The sequence below is a fragment of the Molossus molossus genome, unplaced genomic scaffold, assembly GCF_014108415.1.
Source record: "Molossus molossus isolate mMolMol1 unplaced genomic scaffold, mMolMol1.p scaffold_m16_p_1, whole genome shotgun sequence".
NCBI classification, from domain to species: Eukaryota; Metazoa; Chordata; class Mammalia; order Chiroptera; family Molossidae; genus Molossus; species Molossus molossus.
In genome coordinates this window covers 195,661,289-195,677,036 of record NW_023425344.1, presented here as the reverse complement: position 1 = coordinate 195,677,036, position 15,748 = coordinate 195,661,289, and the positions used below count along the sequence as shown (strand labels likewise).

General features: G+C 40.2%; 1 pseudogene; it reads right to left on the bottom strand.

Moving 5' to 3' along the window:
• Window positions 1–4,933: 4,933 nt before the first annotated feature.
• Window positions 4,934–12,172, bottom strand: LOC118623167 (annotated as a pseudogene).
• Window positions 12,173–15,748: the final 3,576 nt, after the last annotated feature.

Below are 15,748 nucleotides of genomic sequence, written 5' to 3'. Positions count from 1 at the left end.
AAATTAAAAAAATAAAAATAATTCAAAAGTATTTAAATTAAAACAAAAAATTTATCATAATTCTAGCCCACAGATAACCACTGTTAACAGGTTGGAATACATCCCTCCAGATTTTTTTTTTCAGTAGGTTTATAGAAATATTTCTTTTTATTTCTAAAAATGGAGTTACTGAAAGGTCTGGGCCAGCCAGAGATCACATCCGCAGCACAAGGCCAATGTAGAGCAAAATGGCTTCACTGCATGCGCCTGGGTATGGGCGGGCTGAGCCGAAAAGGGGTCAGCCTCGAATCAGGGTTGGGGTGTTGGTTATATACTCTACTTGTAGCTTCTGGCAACTGCTGATGTACTTTGCCTGGCCCACTGTCCACTTTGCAGTTGGACTGGGCTGGTATCTCGTCCGGCATCTGCTGGGTTATCCGTTGTATTGCAGATAATCCAGATAATCCTTATCCGTACTCAGCAAAGGCTGAGCAAAGGTCATGCAAGGAACACAATTTCCACGGTTTCCGCCTTTTGCAAACTTTTACCTTTACCTTTTAAAACATTACTGACCCTTTCAGTTACAATACATATACTAAAGTATATATTCCACTTAAAATATCCCATTTACCTTTCTATGCCAATGTATAACATGTTTAAATGATTGTGTGGCATTCCAATGTACAAATATGCCATAATTTAAACAAGTTTTTGTTGTTGTTAATCCTCGCCCCAGGAAGGAGAGGGGAGGAAAGAAAGAGAGGGAGGGGGAGGAAAGGAGGGAGAGAGACGGGGACGGGAACAGACGGGGGCCGGGGAACCTATAACACAGATACATGCCCTTGACCTGAAATCTAACTCATGACCCTTCAGTGAGCGGGCTGACACTCTAAGCACTGAGACATGCCAGCCAGGGCACAAGTGTTTTTTGATAGACAGTTGGTTGTTTCTAATTTTTCCCCATTAAATGAACATTCTAATGTATATACTTGATTATCTATTTCTTAGCATAACTGTCTAAAAGTTGGATTACTGGAAAGAATATATATATAAAGTGTTTTTAAAAGTACTTATTTCTCCCATTCTTTTCAATATTGGTTAATGTAAATCCTTTCTATCTTTTCTCAAATCTAACAGTTAAAATATAATATTGTTGCCTTGGTCAGGTGGTTCAGTTGGTTGGAGCATCATCCCATACACCAAAAGTTTTCGGGTTCAATTCCTGGTCAGGGTACATATCTATGTTGTGGGTTCAATCCTCATTTGGGGCATGTGTGGTAGGCAATTGATCTGTTTCTCTCTCACACTGATGTTTCTCTCTCTCTCTCTCTCTACCCCTTTCTCTCTCTAAAATCAGCCCAGCTGGAGTGGCTAACTGGTTGAACATTGACTCATGCACCAAGAGGTCACCAGTATTATTCCTGGTCAGGGCACATGCTCAGGTTGTGGGCCCAATCCCCAGTGTGGGGCATGCAGGTGGCGGCCAATCGATGTTCTCTCTCATCTATGTTTCTATCTCTCTCTCTCTCTCTCCCTCTTCCTCTCTCTCTAAAATCAATAAAGAAATAATATTTAAAAAAATAAATGAATAAAAATAAAATCAAGAAACATATCCTCAGGTGAGGATTTTAAAAAACATATAATAATAGCCCTGGCCAGTTTGGCTCAGCAAATGGAGCGTTGGCCTATGGATCAGAGAGTCCTGGGTTTGGTTCCCGCTGGGGGCACGTACCAAAAAAAATCTCTGTATATCTATATTTATATCTATCTATCTATCTATCTATCTATCTATCTATCTATCTTTCATGTTTTAGCTATTTGTATTTATTCTTTTATACATTTTTAATTTCTGTCCTCTACACACTTTTCATCTATAATGTTTAATATTTCATTTAGTCATTTTTTGTCTCTCTTTACAATATAATAATGTAAAAAAAAAAGAATGTAAATCTGTTATCTGTTATATGGAGCAAATCATTTTCCTGGTAATTATTTATCTTTCACTTAAAACGATGCTGTTTGGCTGCTATATACAAGTTTAGACAATTGCCCTGGCCGGTTTGGCTCAGCGGTTAGAGCGTCAGCCTGCGGTCCAGAGAATCCCGTGTTCGGTTACGCTAAGGGCATGTACTTCGGTTGCAGCTTGTCCCCACCCCGGTTGGGGTCATGTGGGTGGCAACCAGTTGATGTATCTCTCTCACATTGATGTTTCTCTCTCTCTTTCCCCTCTCTCCCTAAGAAAAAAAATTTTCCTGTAAGGTTTCCAACTTGGTATTTATGCTAAGAAAGATCTACTCCATCCCAAAATTACAAAAATATTCAACTCTTTCCTACATTTTATTCATTATTTTCATGATATTACTTTTTACATTTACATTTTTAGTTTTTCTAAAATGTATTATGATGTATAGTGTAAGGTAGAGCTCTTAATATTTTTCCCAAATAGTTTGCAAGTTTTCCAACACTATTTGCTTTGGAATTTCATCTTCTCTGTATATATATATATAAAAAAAAAAAAAACCCACAAGTGAAATTGTGATTTTAGTCTTGGTATACTTTTTGATGTCTTTCTGGTAGATCCTGTTACCACTGAGAAGAGGAGACCTCAGTTCTTATCTTCCTGAAGGAAAGATTTTAATCAAGAGTCAGTGCAGAAAAGCAAGCAAGGGTTCACTGACCAGAGCAAAAACACACTTAGGACAGCGATACAAGGAAGGGCCTAGAAGAAGCAACAGGAGAGCTGAGGCTGGGCTGCTTTGGCTCACTGGGAAGCCAGAGAAAAGGGGGCCTTGGGGACAGGTTCAGGGGGTGAGCCCCAAAGGAGCTGCACTGCCCATTGCTCCCTGGTTGCAGGTGTCCTGGGGTCCCTGGAGTTTAGAAGATTTGTGCCTGTGGGGGAAGAGGAGGAGGAAATGAATGGCAGGGGCCTGCTCCCTACAGAGAGTGTGCTGGGACCTTCATTTTCAGGGATTTTAAAGGCTGGGCATTTAGGGGAGGTCTTAGGGGAGGAGCAATAGCTTATTCATCAGCTTTATGCTGGTGTACCAAAATGAGATTTATTCTCTTAATTTGTCTGTCTTTGGGAGTGATTGACAAATGGCACTAATTAGATTTCTGTTATCTGTCTCTCTGAGTAGGGTGATTTAAGCTATTTATCCTCTGGTTGGGGAGGAGTGTAAATCATTTACTCTTAAGTGTCCTTGGTTTAGGGAAGATAGGATTTACTAGGTGGCTGCAAACTGCTATTTAACTTTCTTAGTTTCCCTATTTCGCTTGTCCTGGAATTTTCCTAGCTTCTTACTATTCTATAACAATCCTTCTCGTTATTATTTTCAAATATTCATTATCTACGTTAACTTTAGGATTATGTTTTAAGTTCCATGCCCTCCCAACTGTAATTAATGCAAAAATATTAACTTTATGGATAAAGTTATAATATTGAATTTTTCCATTCAGAAATATAATTCCTATCTCTCCATTTACTCAAGTCTTTTTTAAGTTCTCAAGTAAAGTTACATGGCTTTTTAAATTGATTTTGCAAATTCTTAAGTTTATTTCTAGGTTTTTGATATTTAGTCATATTTATTTTTGAAATTAAGATAAGATCTCCTTTTGTATTTTCTTTTCTTTTCTTTTTTTTTTTAAATCCTCATCTGAGGACATTTTTCCATTTTTTGTACAGACTGAGTGGGAGGGAGAGAGAGGATGAGAGAGAGGGAAACATCGATGTGAAAGGGACACATCGAGTGGCAGCCACCCGCACGACCAACCAGGGCCGGGGACAAACTGTAACCGAGGTACATGCCCTTAGCGGGAACCGAACCCGGGTCTCTCTGGACCGCAAGCGGACGCCCTAACCGCTGAGCCAAACCGGCCAGGGCTGTATTTTATTTTCTAACCGATCATTACAAGTGAATCTCTATTTCTGTATATGTCTTGTATCTGCCCATCCTAATGAACTTTCTTATAGTTTCAAATAGTTTTGTAGTTGATGTTGTAGTGAACATCATTAGTTGCCTAACTGGCTTCTATTAAATTCTCTTTCTAATAGCAGCCGATTTTCATTTGAATAGCTACCTGTTTTTCTACACAACTATTGGTGTTGGGTGAAACACAGATTACATCTAGGTTTAAAGGTAAATACTAATTAGTCTAAGTTTATCAGGATCATTTTTTTGTGCCTTGAAAGCATGCTTGGTTCAGAAATAATAATATGACTTAATCTAGGCCAATGATGTTTAAGAAAAAACTTTCTAGGGCTTTGGAAAGGAATCTTTCATTTCTCTGAAACTAAGAATAACTCAGTTTATCATCCCCTGGACACAACAAGGAAGCTTATTGGCCCAGTGTGTAGATACCCACCCCACAATCTTGTGGGGAACTAGCCTTCTAATTAAGCTGACACGGAGACCAGCAAGGCATGAAGACAGGATGTACCAGAGTGCTTAAGGACATCACTGAATTATTGTATCGATCAACCCTGAGGCCCACCCAGTTTGAATGGGATTTCTTTTCTTTTTTTAATTCTCACCCAGACAAACTGCAACCGCAAACTGCAACCGAGGAACATGCCCTTAGCGGGAACTGAACCGGGGTCTCTCTGGACCGCAGGCCGACGCTCTAACCGCTGAGCCAAACTAGCCAGGGCTGAATGGGATTTCTGTTAATAGCAATATCGAAAAGCCCTAACTTGTTTGGTTATTTAGACTTTGAGGTAGAATAATATGAACTATTAATAATCATTATATATTCCCTTTTAATTCTTCTATTTATTTCTTTTTCTTGCCTTATTGTATGGATGTAAATCATTACAAAAATATTGAACCCATAATAATGAAAATAGGCATCCTCATATTGTTCCTGAAATTTTTTTTTTTTACAACTTTCCAAATACTGATTACTTCACTAAAACCTGGAGACAAAAAAAGGTATGTGAATGCCTGGGACACCAAGACTAGGAGTGCGCGTTCACAACGGCGACATGCGAGGCCAGGGTGCTGAGGGCCAGCAGCCCGTCACTACTGCTCGGGCCAGGAATGCGGTCCAGCTGCCCAGGGAACAAAGGCGGACGAAGTCTGCATGGCAAAGGCCGTATAGACGCTCAGGAACATCAGCAGGAGGACAGCTGGCCGGGAAGTGTGGTACAGGTTGTGGCGTGTTATCATCCACACCTGGGCAGATGCAACGATGTAATGGACCCCAGGTGGGAAAGAAAGTGGCCAGGAACAACATCTTGCACAGCTGCACGAAGAGGCAGGTGATCCCAGCCTGGAGGCGTTTCCAGAAGGCGTTGTACTGGACAGGCCGCTGCACTTGTAGGTGAGGAAGTAGGGGAAGGAGGCCAGGGCGAAGCAGTTACCGAAGTGAAACAAGGTAATGGCGCCGCCCGGCCCTCGGGAGCGCAGGTCTCTGGCCCGCCTGGCGCCTGAGCCTGAGCCTGGCGCCCCCGCCTCCCCCGCGGCCCGCGCCGCCTTCTCCTGAAATTTTTAATTACTATTTAATTAATTTAGTTTTGTTACAGACGTTTCTCCTTTCCCCCCCATTGACACTCTTCTCTCTCATTCCCACCCCCCCGCCCCCCCAGCATTGTTGTCTATGTCCATTGATTATGCTTATATGCTTAAGTTCTATTGATTGATTGATTGATTGATTGATTTTTGGTACATGGCTTTAGTGGGAACTCTCTGGTCTGCAGGCCAATGCTCCATCTGCTGAGCCAAACCAGCCAGGGCTTAAGTTCTTTTTAAAGACAATGCCTTTAGTGGCCCATTCCTTAAGTTTCATGTTTCCTATTTATCATGCTAAAACTTTGTTTATTTTGTTTGTTTTTGTTTTACTGAGAAATGTTATGTTAAAAACAGGAATAGATGTTGCATTTTAACAAATGTCTTTTGAATATTTAATGAAGATATTTTGTTTTAAAAATTCTTTTGTTATGTTATTAATAAGTTACACTATATTTTAATGTTCCAATGTTTAGTTTTTTATTTTTATTTTTGGTTGGATATTTACAAAGTAAAATTATAAATAAGTGATTTGTGTTTTATTTTTCAGACTAATACTAGTCATGAGTAAATAAAATGAAAAGATTTACATATTTCTCTGTCTTATGAACATTTAAATAACCCAATAATTTTCTATTTCTTAAAAATTAATAGGCTCCAGTCACATACAAATATGAGTCAAGCACCTCTTTGGATAGATCTTTGAAAATGTTTTGATACTATAGTTACTGCTGTTTACAGCTCCTAAGAGAATTTTGGTCAGTTATGCTTTCTTAGAAATTCTTTTATTTAATGCAGATTTTCAAAATTATTAATACAGCTGTAGCACACAATTTAAAGTATTCTTTTTCATTTTATATATTATTTACTAATATTTTCCTCTCTTTTCTCCTTGGTCTCAGTTGCCAAAAATGTATAACTGTTATTGTTATTTTTTTAAGAAAAATGTCTTGACTTTGTCAATTATAGTTTTGTTTCAGGTTTACTGGTTAATTGATTAATTTTATTCTTTTTTGTAGAAATATTTAAGGTTGTGAATTTTCCTCTGAGAACTGCTTTAGTTGTATCAATATATTTTGATACATTGTGTTTCACTGTTAATTCTCAGAAAATCTGTTGTTTCTGTTTGATTTCTTTTCAGTGTAATTTTTAAAAATATAGTATCCAAAAGAGTTTTATTTTTACTACCAGCTTTATTGTAGAATATTAAGACTGTATCTTATAAGATTTCAAATTTCTTTAATGGATTGAAAATGTATTTGTGGCCTAATATATAATTGAGGTTATTAATGTTCTGCAAACTTTTGAAGGATATATTTGCATTGCATACATTTATATATTCATATAGTCAAGATAAATGTGTATTTAAATTTGTGTTACTTTATTGTAGCTAATGTATTGATTGTCTATTGTTGAATAAAAAATTATCACACATCTAGCAAGTTAAAACAACACAAATTTAGTATCTCACAGATTTTATGGGCCAAGAATCTGGCATGGCATAAATGGTTCCTCTGCTCATGATCCTACTGGTTGAACAATCAAAGTGCTGGCAAGCTATGTCCTTATTTGGAGGTTCAACTAGAGAAAAATCCATTTCTAATGACCAATTTGTTGAAAAAATGTTTCTTTCTCTCTCTTTTTTTAAAATATGTTTTTATTGATTTTTTTAGAAAAAGGAAGGGAGAAAGAGATAGAAACATCAGTGTGAGAGAGAAATATCAAATGGCTGCCTCCTGGACACCCCGCACTGGGAATAGAGCCTGCAACCCAAGCATGTGCCCTGATGGGGACTCAAACAGGACCTCTCGGTCCATGGGATGATGCTCAATCCACTGAGCCACACCAGCCAGGCTTGAACAAATGTTTCCATGTACTGCTAAATGCTGGTTAGGAGCTGCTCTCCCTGCCTACAGTTTGCTTTCAGGTCCTTGCCATGTGACCTCCTCCACAGGCCCTTTCAGAATTCCAAATTTCTTAGTCTAAGTTTAGGAATGGCCCAGTTCATTTTAATGGCTCCCCTAATTAGATCAGGACCTTTCTAAACTCTTTTGTTGAACTCAAATTCAACTAGGGACCTAAATTATTCCTGCAAATGCTCTTCAGCCATATACCATAATATAATCACAGGAGTGATATCCCATTATATTTATCAGTCTCTCTCTCTCTCTCTCTCTCTCTCTCTCTCTCTCTCTCTCTCTCTCTCTTTCTCTCCTGTTTTCTTTCAAGTCTGGCTCTCTTCAAGGGAATGGATTATAGAAAGTATACACCCATCAAAATGTGGGACTTGGGGACCATCTTAGACTTCTGCCTACTACACTTAACTGACCCGTCCTACAGGTCGAGCAACGAGGACTCTAGAGGGGGAGTGAGGATGAAGAGGGACAAGAGACACGAGAAATGGAGACAAGACAGGGTTCTGATCAGGTCTCTTTCAAGAAGCAGAAAAACAAGAACATCTGAAACCACCCCAAAGCCATTTCTTTTTTTTTTTTTTAATCCTCACCCGAGGATATTTTTCCATTTTTTGTACAAATAGAGTGGGAGGGAGAGGAAGAGAGAGAGAGAGAAACATCGACGTGAAAGGGACACATCGAGTGGCTGCCACCCGCACGACCAACCAGGGCCGGGGACAAACTGCAACCGAGGTACATGCCCTTAGCGGGAACTGAACCCGGGTCTCTCCGGACCGCAGGCCGATGCTCTAACCGCTGAGCCAATCCGGCCAGGGCCCCACAGCCATTTCAAGTAAGTATCAAGGGTGGAACAAAAGATAAACAGCATAACTGGCTGAGTTAAATGGTTACTTAAAGGAATGCAGAAACATTGTATACAGAGATATCCTGCCTTGGGGCAGGAGATGGCAGAGCAGATTTTAACAAAATGGATGCCATGCAAAAAGTCTCCCACACTTAACCTATCAAATTCCGAGTAAAGTTTGTTCAAATTTTCCACCATAATAAGATTTTATGAAATTCTCCTTGTATTATTGGGGGACTTGCTTAAATATGTCTATGGCATATTGTTTATGGTGGCTTTGTAATGTGTCAACTTGCCTAGGCTGAATGTATTTACCAAAATTCCCTTTTCTGTATATTTCTGGTTGGGGTGAGCCACCAGAGACTTCTTGTGCAAGACGTGGAGACAGAATTGAAGAGTGACCATTTGTAGCTCACACGTGCTGGCTCGCCTTATTGCAACTGCTCCTCCTCCCCCTGGATCATCTGGTAGCTCCTGCACTAGGTGTGCTTAGCTCCACAAAGTGTCCCAGCTTCTGTAGCACATTCATAGCTTCAAGGTCAGAAGCAATAAGAACTGACACAGGTCTCAGTGTGTGTCAGTCTGTCCTCGTGAACTCCTAATTGTGCTAGTAGGCTCCAGCTTGTTCTTGTTCTCCCTCACTTTTTATTCATCTTCTCTTCCTGACAGCCTGCCCTATGGACCTCGAGGCTCAACATCAGATGTGATGACAAAAGTCTTAGAAGGCACTATTTAGACCAGTTCCCACAATTACATAAAGTCAGATCCCTTAATATATACCTTTACACACACACACACACACACACACACACACGTATATGTAGACAAGCATACATGGCTATATAGATATTTGTATAGACATACATATACATATACACACATATATGTGATTCTGCTTCTCTGAATCCTAATAATTGTTTTTGCATTAGTTTTCGTAACTATTATAACTCCTTTATGAACTAGATCTTTTATCAAAATAAATAGTTATCTTTAAACCTTTAAATGCTTTTGTTTATATATTAAACTTTATGTACTCTTAATATTGCCACCTCTGCTTTTATATTTTTTTCTGTATCTTTGTCCCTTAATTTTCAATCAGTTGAATAAAAATTACATCTACATTATATATATATTTAACACAAAAGAAATAATTTTATTAATTGACAGCCCTAGCCAGTGTGGTTCAGCTAGCTGAACATCGTCCCATGCACCAATGGGTCACTGGTTCAATTCCCAGTCAGGGCACATACCCAACCCAGGTTGCTGGTTTGATCCCTGGTCAGGGTATGTACAGGAGGCAACTGATAGATGTTTCTCTCTCTCTCTTTCTCTCTCTCTCTCTCTCTCTCTCTCCCTCCCTCCCTCCTTCCCTCTCCCTTTCTCTCTTTCTCTTAAATCAATAAAAACAAATTTTTTAAAAAAAGAATTGATAAATGAGAAAAAATGAGTTTTTTAAAGAGAAAAATAAACATTTCACTCATTTGGTTTTGTTCATTAAGATTATATAGTACCAGTAATTAATAATTAGAACATACTTCTCTATTATATCTGGTTACAGAAAACTGACTACAGTTGGAAGAGTTAATGGTGGACATTAAAATAAATAGAGATATAAATAAAAAATAAAGCAGAAACAGAAAAAAAAAAAAAAGAAATAATTTTATTTATAAAAAATGGCTTACTCAATTACAAATATATCCAGAATAGACCATGAGAAATCTTCACATTTTACAATATTACTGAGAACAACTCATTCTCTGTTTCCAAGAGCATCTGTGGGTTATCGAAGCAGATGCCTTCAACAGCGCAGGCTGCTGACACCAGTGTGGTTGATCTGAATGAGCACAGGCATCCGGGGCTGAGCTTTTCACTTGTAAGGAAAGGTTTTCTTTGGAAGTTTTTACAAAACAGAGAACTTTTGTCAATATTAATGTAGATAATGATTTGAATGTTATGTTTTATAGAGAACATAGGTTGTCATAATCTAAGGAAGACCCTGAACAAAACAAGTTGTAGCATAGAAAGGAAATGAAGATACTGAGTTACTTAGCTCACTTTTGCTTAACAGAAAGATTTATTTTAGAAAGGTAATAGTTCTGCCCTGGCTGGTTTGGCTCAGCGGTTAGAGCGTCGGCCTGTGGTCCAGAGAGACCTGGGTTCGGTTCCCACTAAGGGCACGTACCTCAGTTGCAGTTTGTCCCTCCTGGCCCTGGTCGGGTCGTGTGGGTGGCAACCACTCGATGTGTCCCTTTCACGTCGATGTTTCTCTCTCTCTCTCTCTTCCTCTCTCTCCCTCCTACTCTGTCTGAGCAAAAAATGTCTTCGCGTGAGGATAAAAAAGAAAAAAAAAGGTAATAGTTCTAAGGACAAGGATATTGTTTCAGCAGAAGCTCCTCATTAACAAGAAATATGGATTGCATTGTATTGCATAAATAGGTGGAGCACAAAGTTTTTTCTTTTCTTTTTTGTTTTCAAGTGTATGATGATATACACATTACTGAGGTTCTAGAGCCATTCACTTATTGTTCTGATAAATGAATTGGAAATATTACATCCTGTGCAAGACTTTTTGCATGGCATCCATTTTGTTAAAATCTGCTCTGCCATCTCCTGCCCCAAGGCAGGATATCTCTGTATACAATGTTTCTGCATTCCTTTAAGTAACCATTTACTCAGCCAGTTATGCTGTTAATCTTTTGTTCCACCCATGATATTTACTTGAAATTGCTTCAGGTGGTTTCAAATGTTCTTGTTTTTCTGCTTCTTGAAACAAGACTTGATCAGAACCCTGTCTTGTCTCCATTTCTCGTGTCTCTTGTCCCTCCTCATCCTCACTCCCCCTCTAGAGTCCTCGTTGCTCGACCTGCGGGACGGGTCAACATCCCACAAATCATAACTGATTTTTAAACTACTGGTTACAGAATATTATTATAAACTGCTCTCCTTCTCTAACTGTAAATCATGTCAGCACTGAAAAATACTATCATCAAAGAAAACTTATGGCCCTCTCAGTTGGTTAGGAGTCGCCTTGTGCACCAAAAGGTTGCCAGTTAGATTCCCAGTCAGGACACACGGCTGGATTATAGGCTTGAGCCCCATTAGGGGGTGTGCAGGAGGCAGGCAATGGATATTACGTTCTTACATTGATGTTTCTCTTATAGCTCAAAAAAAGTTGAAATCTTGAGTGTTACATCTGTTAGTGCCAAGGTTTCGTTTTTCTTCTATGACAACATTAGATGCTAAAATCAACAGGTACTTTCAGTTCAAGAAAACAAACTAGAGAAATATTTACTTTGTTTCTCTAGAAACCATATTTAAAAAAAAGTACAGAAATACCAGCCCTGGCAGGTTGCTCACTTGGTTGCAGTCATCCTGTCCACCCTCCGGCTACGAAACCAGAGCCATCCAGTATCATCCTACTTCCTTGCCCAAAGGAGATGAAGGTGAAGGTCCAAGAAGAGTCCCCAACAGGGATGGCAAAGAGTGAAGAGGATCACGTAGAGAACAACGGACAGGACGATCAGAACAGCCTGCACAGCGGAGGGATCCAGCACTGACAGGTAGGCCCTTGAAGACCAAGGGCGTCCTCACTTCCCGCAAGTGCAGTCCTGGGCCTCTGCGCTTTAATCCCAAGCACTCACAGGACAACTTGAGTGGGGATGCCCAGATGTCTCCCATGTGCTCCTCCTCTGACGGCCAGGTGGTCACAGCTCACATCCCTGCGAGAGATGTCCTGACTGTCTGAAGCCTGACTCAGGAGCCGCAGTGCTCTCTGACCCAACCTGCTGTCCCCTGCTGCGGGAGATCCACAAAGGAAGCGTCCTGTGAAGACCGTCTGTCCGGCTTTCCAGGTTCACCAACCTTGCGTAAGGAAAAAAGCCATCAAGAAGCAATTCTCCATTGGCCTCTTCCAGCAGGAAAGCCATCATGGTTGCCCAAAGTCCGCTGTTGTGTAATAACTCTCCCGTTTCAGTAAAAGGCCTCTAACACCAGCTTGAAATGGGGCTTCGTCTGTATCAATATTTTATAAATCCATCAAAAAGCTGGGCACTCTGGCTCTCCAGCTCTTCTACTCTACACACTTGCTCTTGTCTCCTGAAATTGTGGGGGAAACTCTCCTCATTACTCGATCTTCCAAATTTTACCCTCCCCACTGCAGATAGAATAATATTTTGAAGTCTTTTGATAATGCAAATCTTTTTATTCCCTGGGGGAGGAGAACCCCTTAAAATACTGACTTTTAACATAAAGTACAAATTCCTTAATGTGTTCTCTAAAACCTACCACGTTGTGGCCCCTGCTCGTCTACTCATCCTGCGTCAAGCCCCATCCATCCCCGCCGTTCCCTGCTCCGTTTTATGAGCCCTCTCTCTCTCTCAGGGAATTCTCACCAACTCTCCCCTCCTTTAGAACACTCTCGCCGTGCCTGTTCACCTAGATGACTGCCGTCTATCTTTAAGATCTCAGACTAAAGATCACTTTCTCAGGGCGGCTCCTGGACAAGGTTGAGTTTCCCATAGATTGTGTGTCTTTTCTTCTGAAGAACTTACGCTCAGATTCTAATGTCCCCATAGGCCTGTGCAGTGACAGGGACCTCCTTACTCTTCTTGCCAATGTAGCTCTAGGAACTCACTTTGTTCTTCGTCAAGGCAGCCTGGGCTATTCTTAATTCTTTACATTTTCATAAAAATTTGATAACCAGTTGTCACTTTCAACTCAAACCTGACTAAAAAAAAAAAAAAAAGTTGGGAACTCTGAAGGGAAGTGGGAGCCGAATGAACCCAAATTGAGCACTTCACGCAGGGCCGAGGCCTCGCTATGCACATGCTCTACATTATATTTTATTTTTTTATTTTAATTTTTTTATTTTTTATTATTATTATTTTTTTTATCCTCACCCGAGGACATTTTTTCCATTTTTTGTTCAGGTAGAGTGGGAGGGAGAGAGAGGAAGAGAGAGAGAGAGAAACATCGATGTGAAAGGGACACATCAAGTGGCTGCCACCCGCACAACCAACCAGGGCCGGGGACAAACTGCAACCGAGGTACATGCCCTTAGCGGGAACCGAACCCGGGTCTCTCAGGACCGCAGGCCGATGCTCTAACCACTGAGCCAAACCGGCCAGGGCTCTACATTATATTTTAAAGTTGATCTTTTAGTCATTTACTTATTTTACTAGTAAAATGACTTTCTACAAGGAGGAAAGACTTTAGCTATATTCCTGACTTTAAATGAATCTTTTTATTTTTTCAAAAAATTTTTTAATCTTTACCCAAGAATATGTATTTTTATTGATTTTTTTTGAAGAGAGAGAAACATTGATCAATTGCCTTCCTTAAGTGCCCCGACCAGGGATAGAACCTACACCTAGGTATGTGCCCGGACTGGGAATCGAATCTGCAACCTTTTGGTCTACAGGATGATGCTCCAACCATATGAACCACCCAAGCAGGAATTAAATGAATCTTTACGAGTAGATGAATGAAGTCATGGTGAGCAGATTAAACAGCATGTAGTTAGTAAATAATGTTTTTCTTGTTCTTTTTTTAAACTCATCTTATTGCTGAGTGTATTACAGATGGTGCCCCCTTTTCATCCCCACTGACCGCCTCCTTCCCAATCCCACTCCCCTCCTGCCTTCCCTACATTATTGTCAGTGTCCATTGGTTATGCATATATGCATAGAAGTTATTTGATTTATCTCATCCCGCCCTCCCTCCCCCCTTCCCTTTGAGGTTCATCAATCTAACAACCGATTTGTACTTCTTAATTCCTTCATCTTTTTCACCCCTCCCCTCAGCCCCCACCCATCTGGCAAGCAACAAAAAGTTCTCTGTATCCATGAGTCTGTTTCTGTTCTGCTTGCTCATTTTGTTTGTAGATTCAATTGTTGATAGATATGTTTTAATCGCCATTTTATTGCTTATATATTTGTTCTTCTTTTCCTTCAAGAAGACCCTTCAACATTTCATATATACTGGCTTGGTGGTAATGAACTCCTTTAGCTTTTTCTTGTCTAGGAAACTCTTGATACATCCATTGACTCTAAATGATAGCTTTGCAGGATAGATTAATCTTGATTGTAGCTCATTGCTTTTCATCACTTTGAATATATCGTGCCACTGCTTTCTGGCCTGCAAAGTTTCTTTTGAGAAATCAGTTGACAGTCTTATGGGAGCCCCATACCTCTTATTAAGTGGCCCCAGGCCTGGCACTAGAAGCAACCAGCCTTGGTTCACAGGTAACGAACTGCTTTTCTCTTGCTGCTTTTAAGGTTCTCTCTTTGTATTTAACTTTTGGCATTTTGATGATGGTGTGTCTTGGTGTGGACCTCTTTGGGTTCATCTTGTTTGGGACTCTCTCTGCTTCCTGGACTTGTATGTCTGTTTCCTTCACCAAGTTAGGGAATTTTTCTGTCATTATTGTTCTAAATAGGTTTTCAATCTCTTGTTCTCTCATCTCCTTCCAACACCCCTATGATGTGAATGTTGTCATGCTGGAAGTTGTCCCAGAGGCTCCTTACACTATCCTCATTTTTGGGGGTTCTTTTTTTCTTTTCGCTGTTCTGATTGGTTGTTTTTGCCTCCTTATATTCCAAATCGATGGTTTGCTTCTTGGCTTTACCTACTGTACTATTGACTCCCTATAAATTATTCTTTATTTCAGTTAGTGCATCCTTCATTTCTGACTGGTCCTTTTTTATGTTTTTTGTTCTGTTTTGTTTTTTGTTTTAATGTGAACAGGATTCCTTTTATTTATTTATTTATTTTTAAAATTTTATTTTTGTTACAGATGTTTCTCCTTTTTTTACCCCATTGACACCCTCCTCCCCATCCCCCCCGCCCCGTCCCCGGCTTTGTTGTCCATGTGCATCGGTTATGCGTACATGCATGTAAGTTCTGTGGTTTATCTCTTCCCTCCCCCCACCACCCCCTTCTGAGGGTTGTCAGTCTGCACCCTTTTATGTTGTTGATGTTCTCACTAAGTTCCTTGAAGGTCTCCTTAAGTTCCTTAAATGTCTCACTAAGTTCCTTAAATGTCTCACCAAGTTTCTTGAACAACCTTATAACCAGTGTTTTGAATTCTGCATCTGGTTGATTGCTTATCTCCATTTTGTTTAATTCTTTTCCTGGAGTTTTGTTCTTTTCTTTCATTGGGACATGTTTCTTTGTCTCCTCATTTTGGCTGCTTTCCTGTGATTGTTTTTATGTATTAGGTAGAGTTGCTATGTCTCCTAGGCTTTGTAGGGTGGCCTATTGTTGTAGGTGTCCTGTAGGATTCAGTGGCACAGCCTTCCTGATCACCCCAGCAGGGCCCTCGAGGTGCACCCCTAGTGTGGACTGTATACCCTTCTGTTGTAGTTGAGTCTTGAATGCTGTTGGCATGTCAATGGGAGGGATTTACTCAGGCTGATCAGCTGCAAGGACTGGCTGTGCCCACTGACCACTGGCCTCTGACTACCTTGGAGGATCAGCTGTGTAAGGGCCCACCACACTGAGTAAGA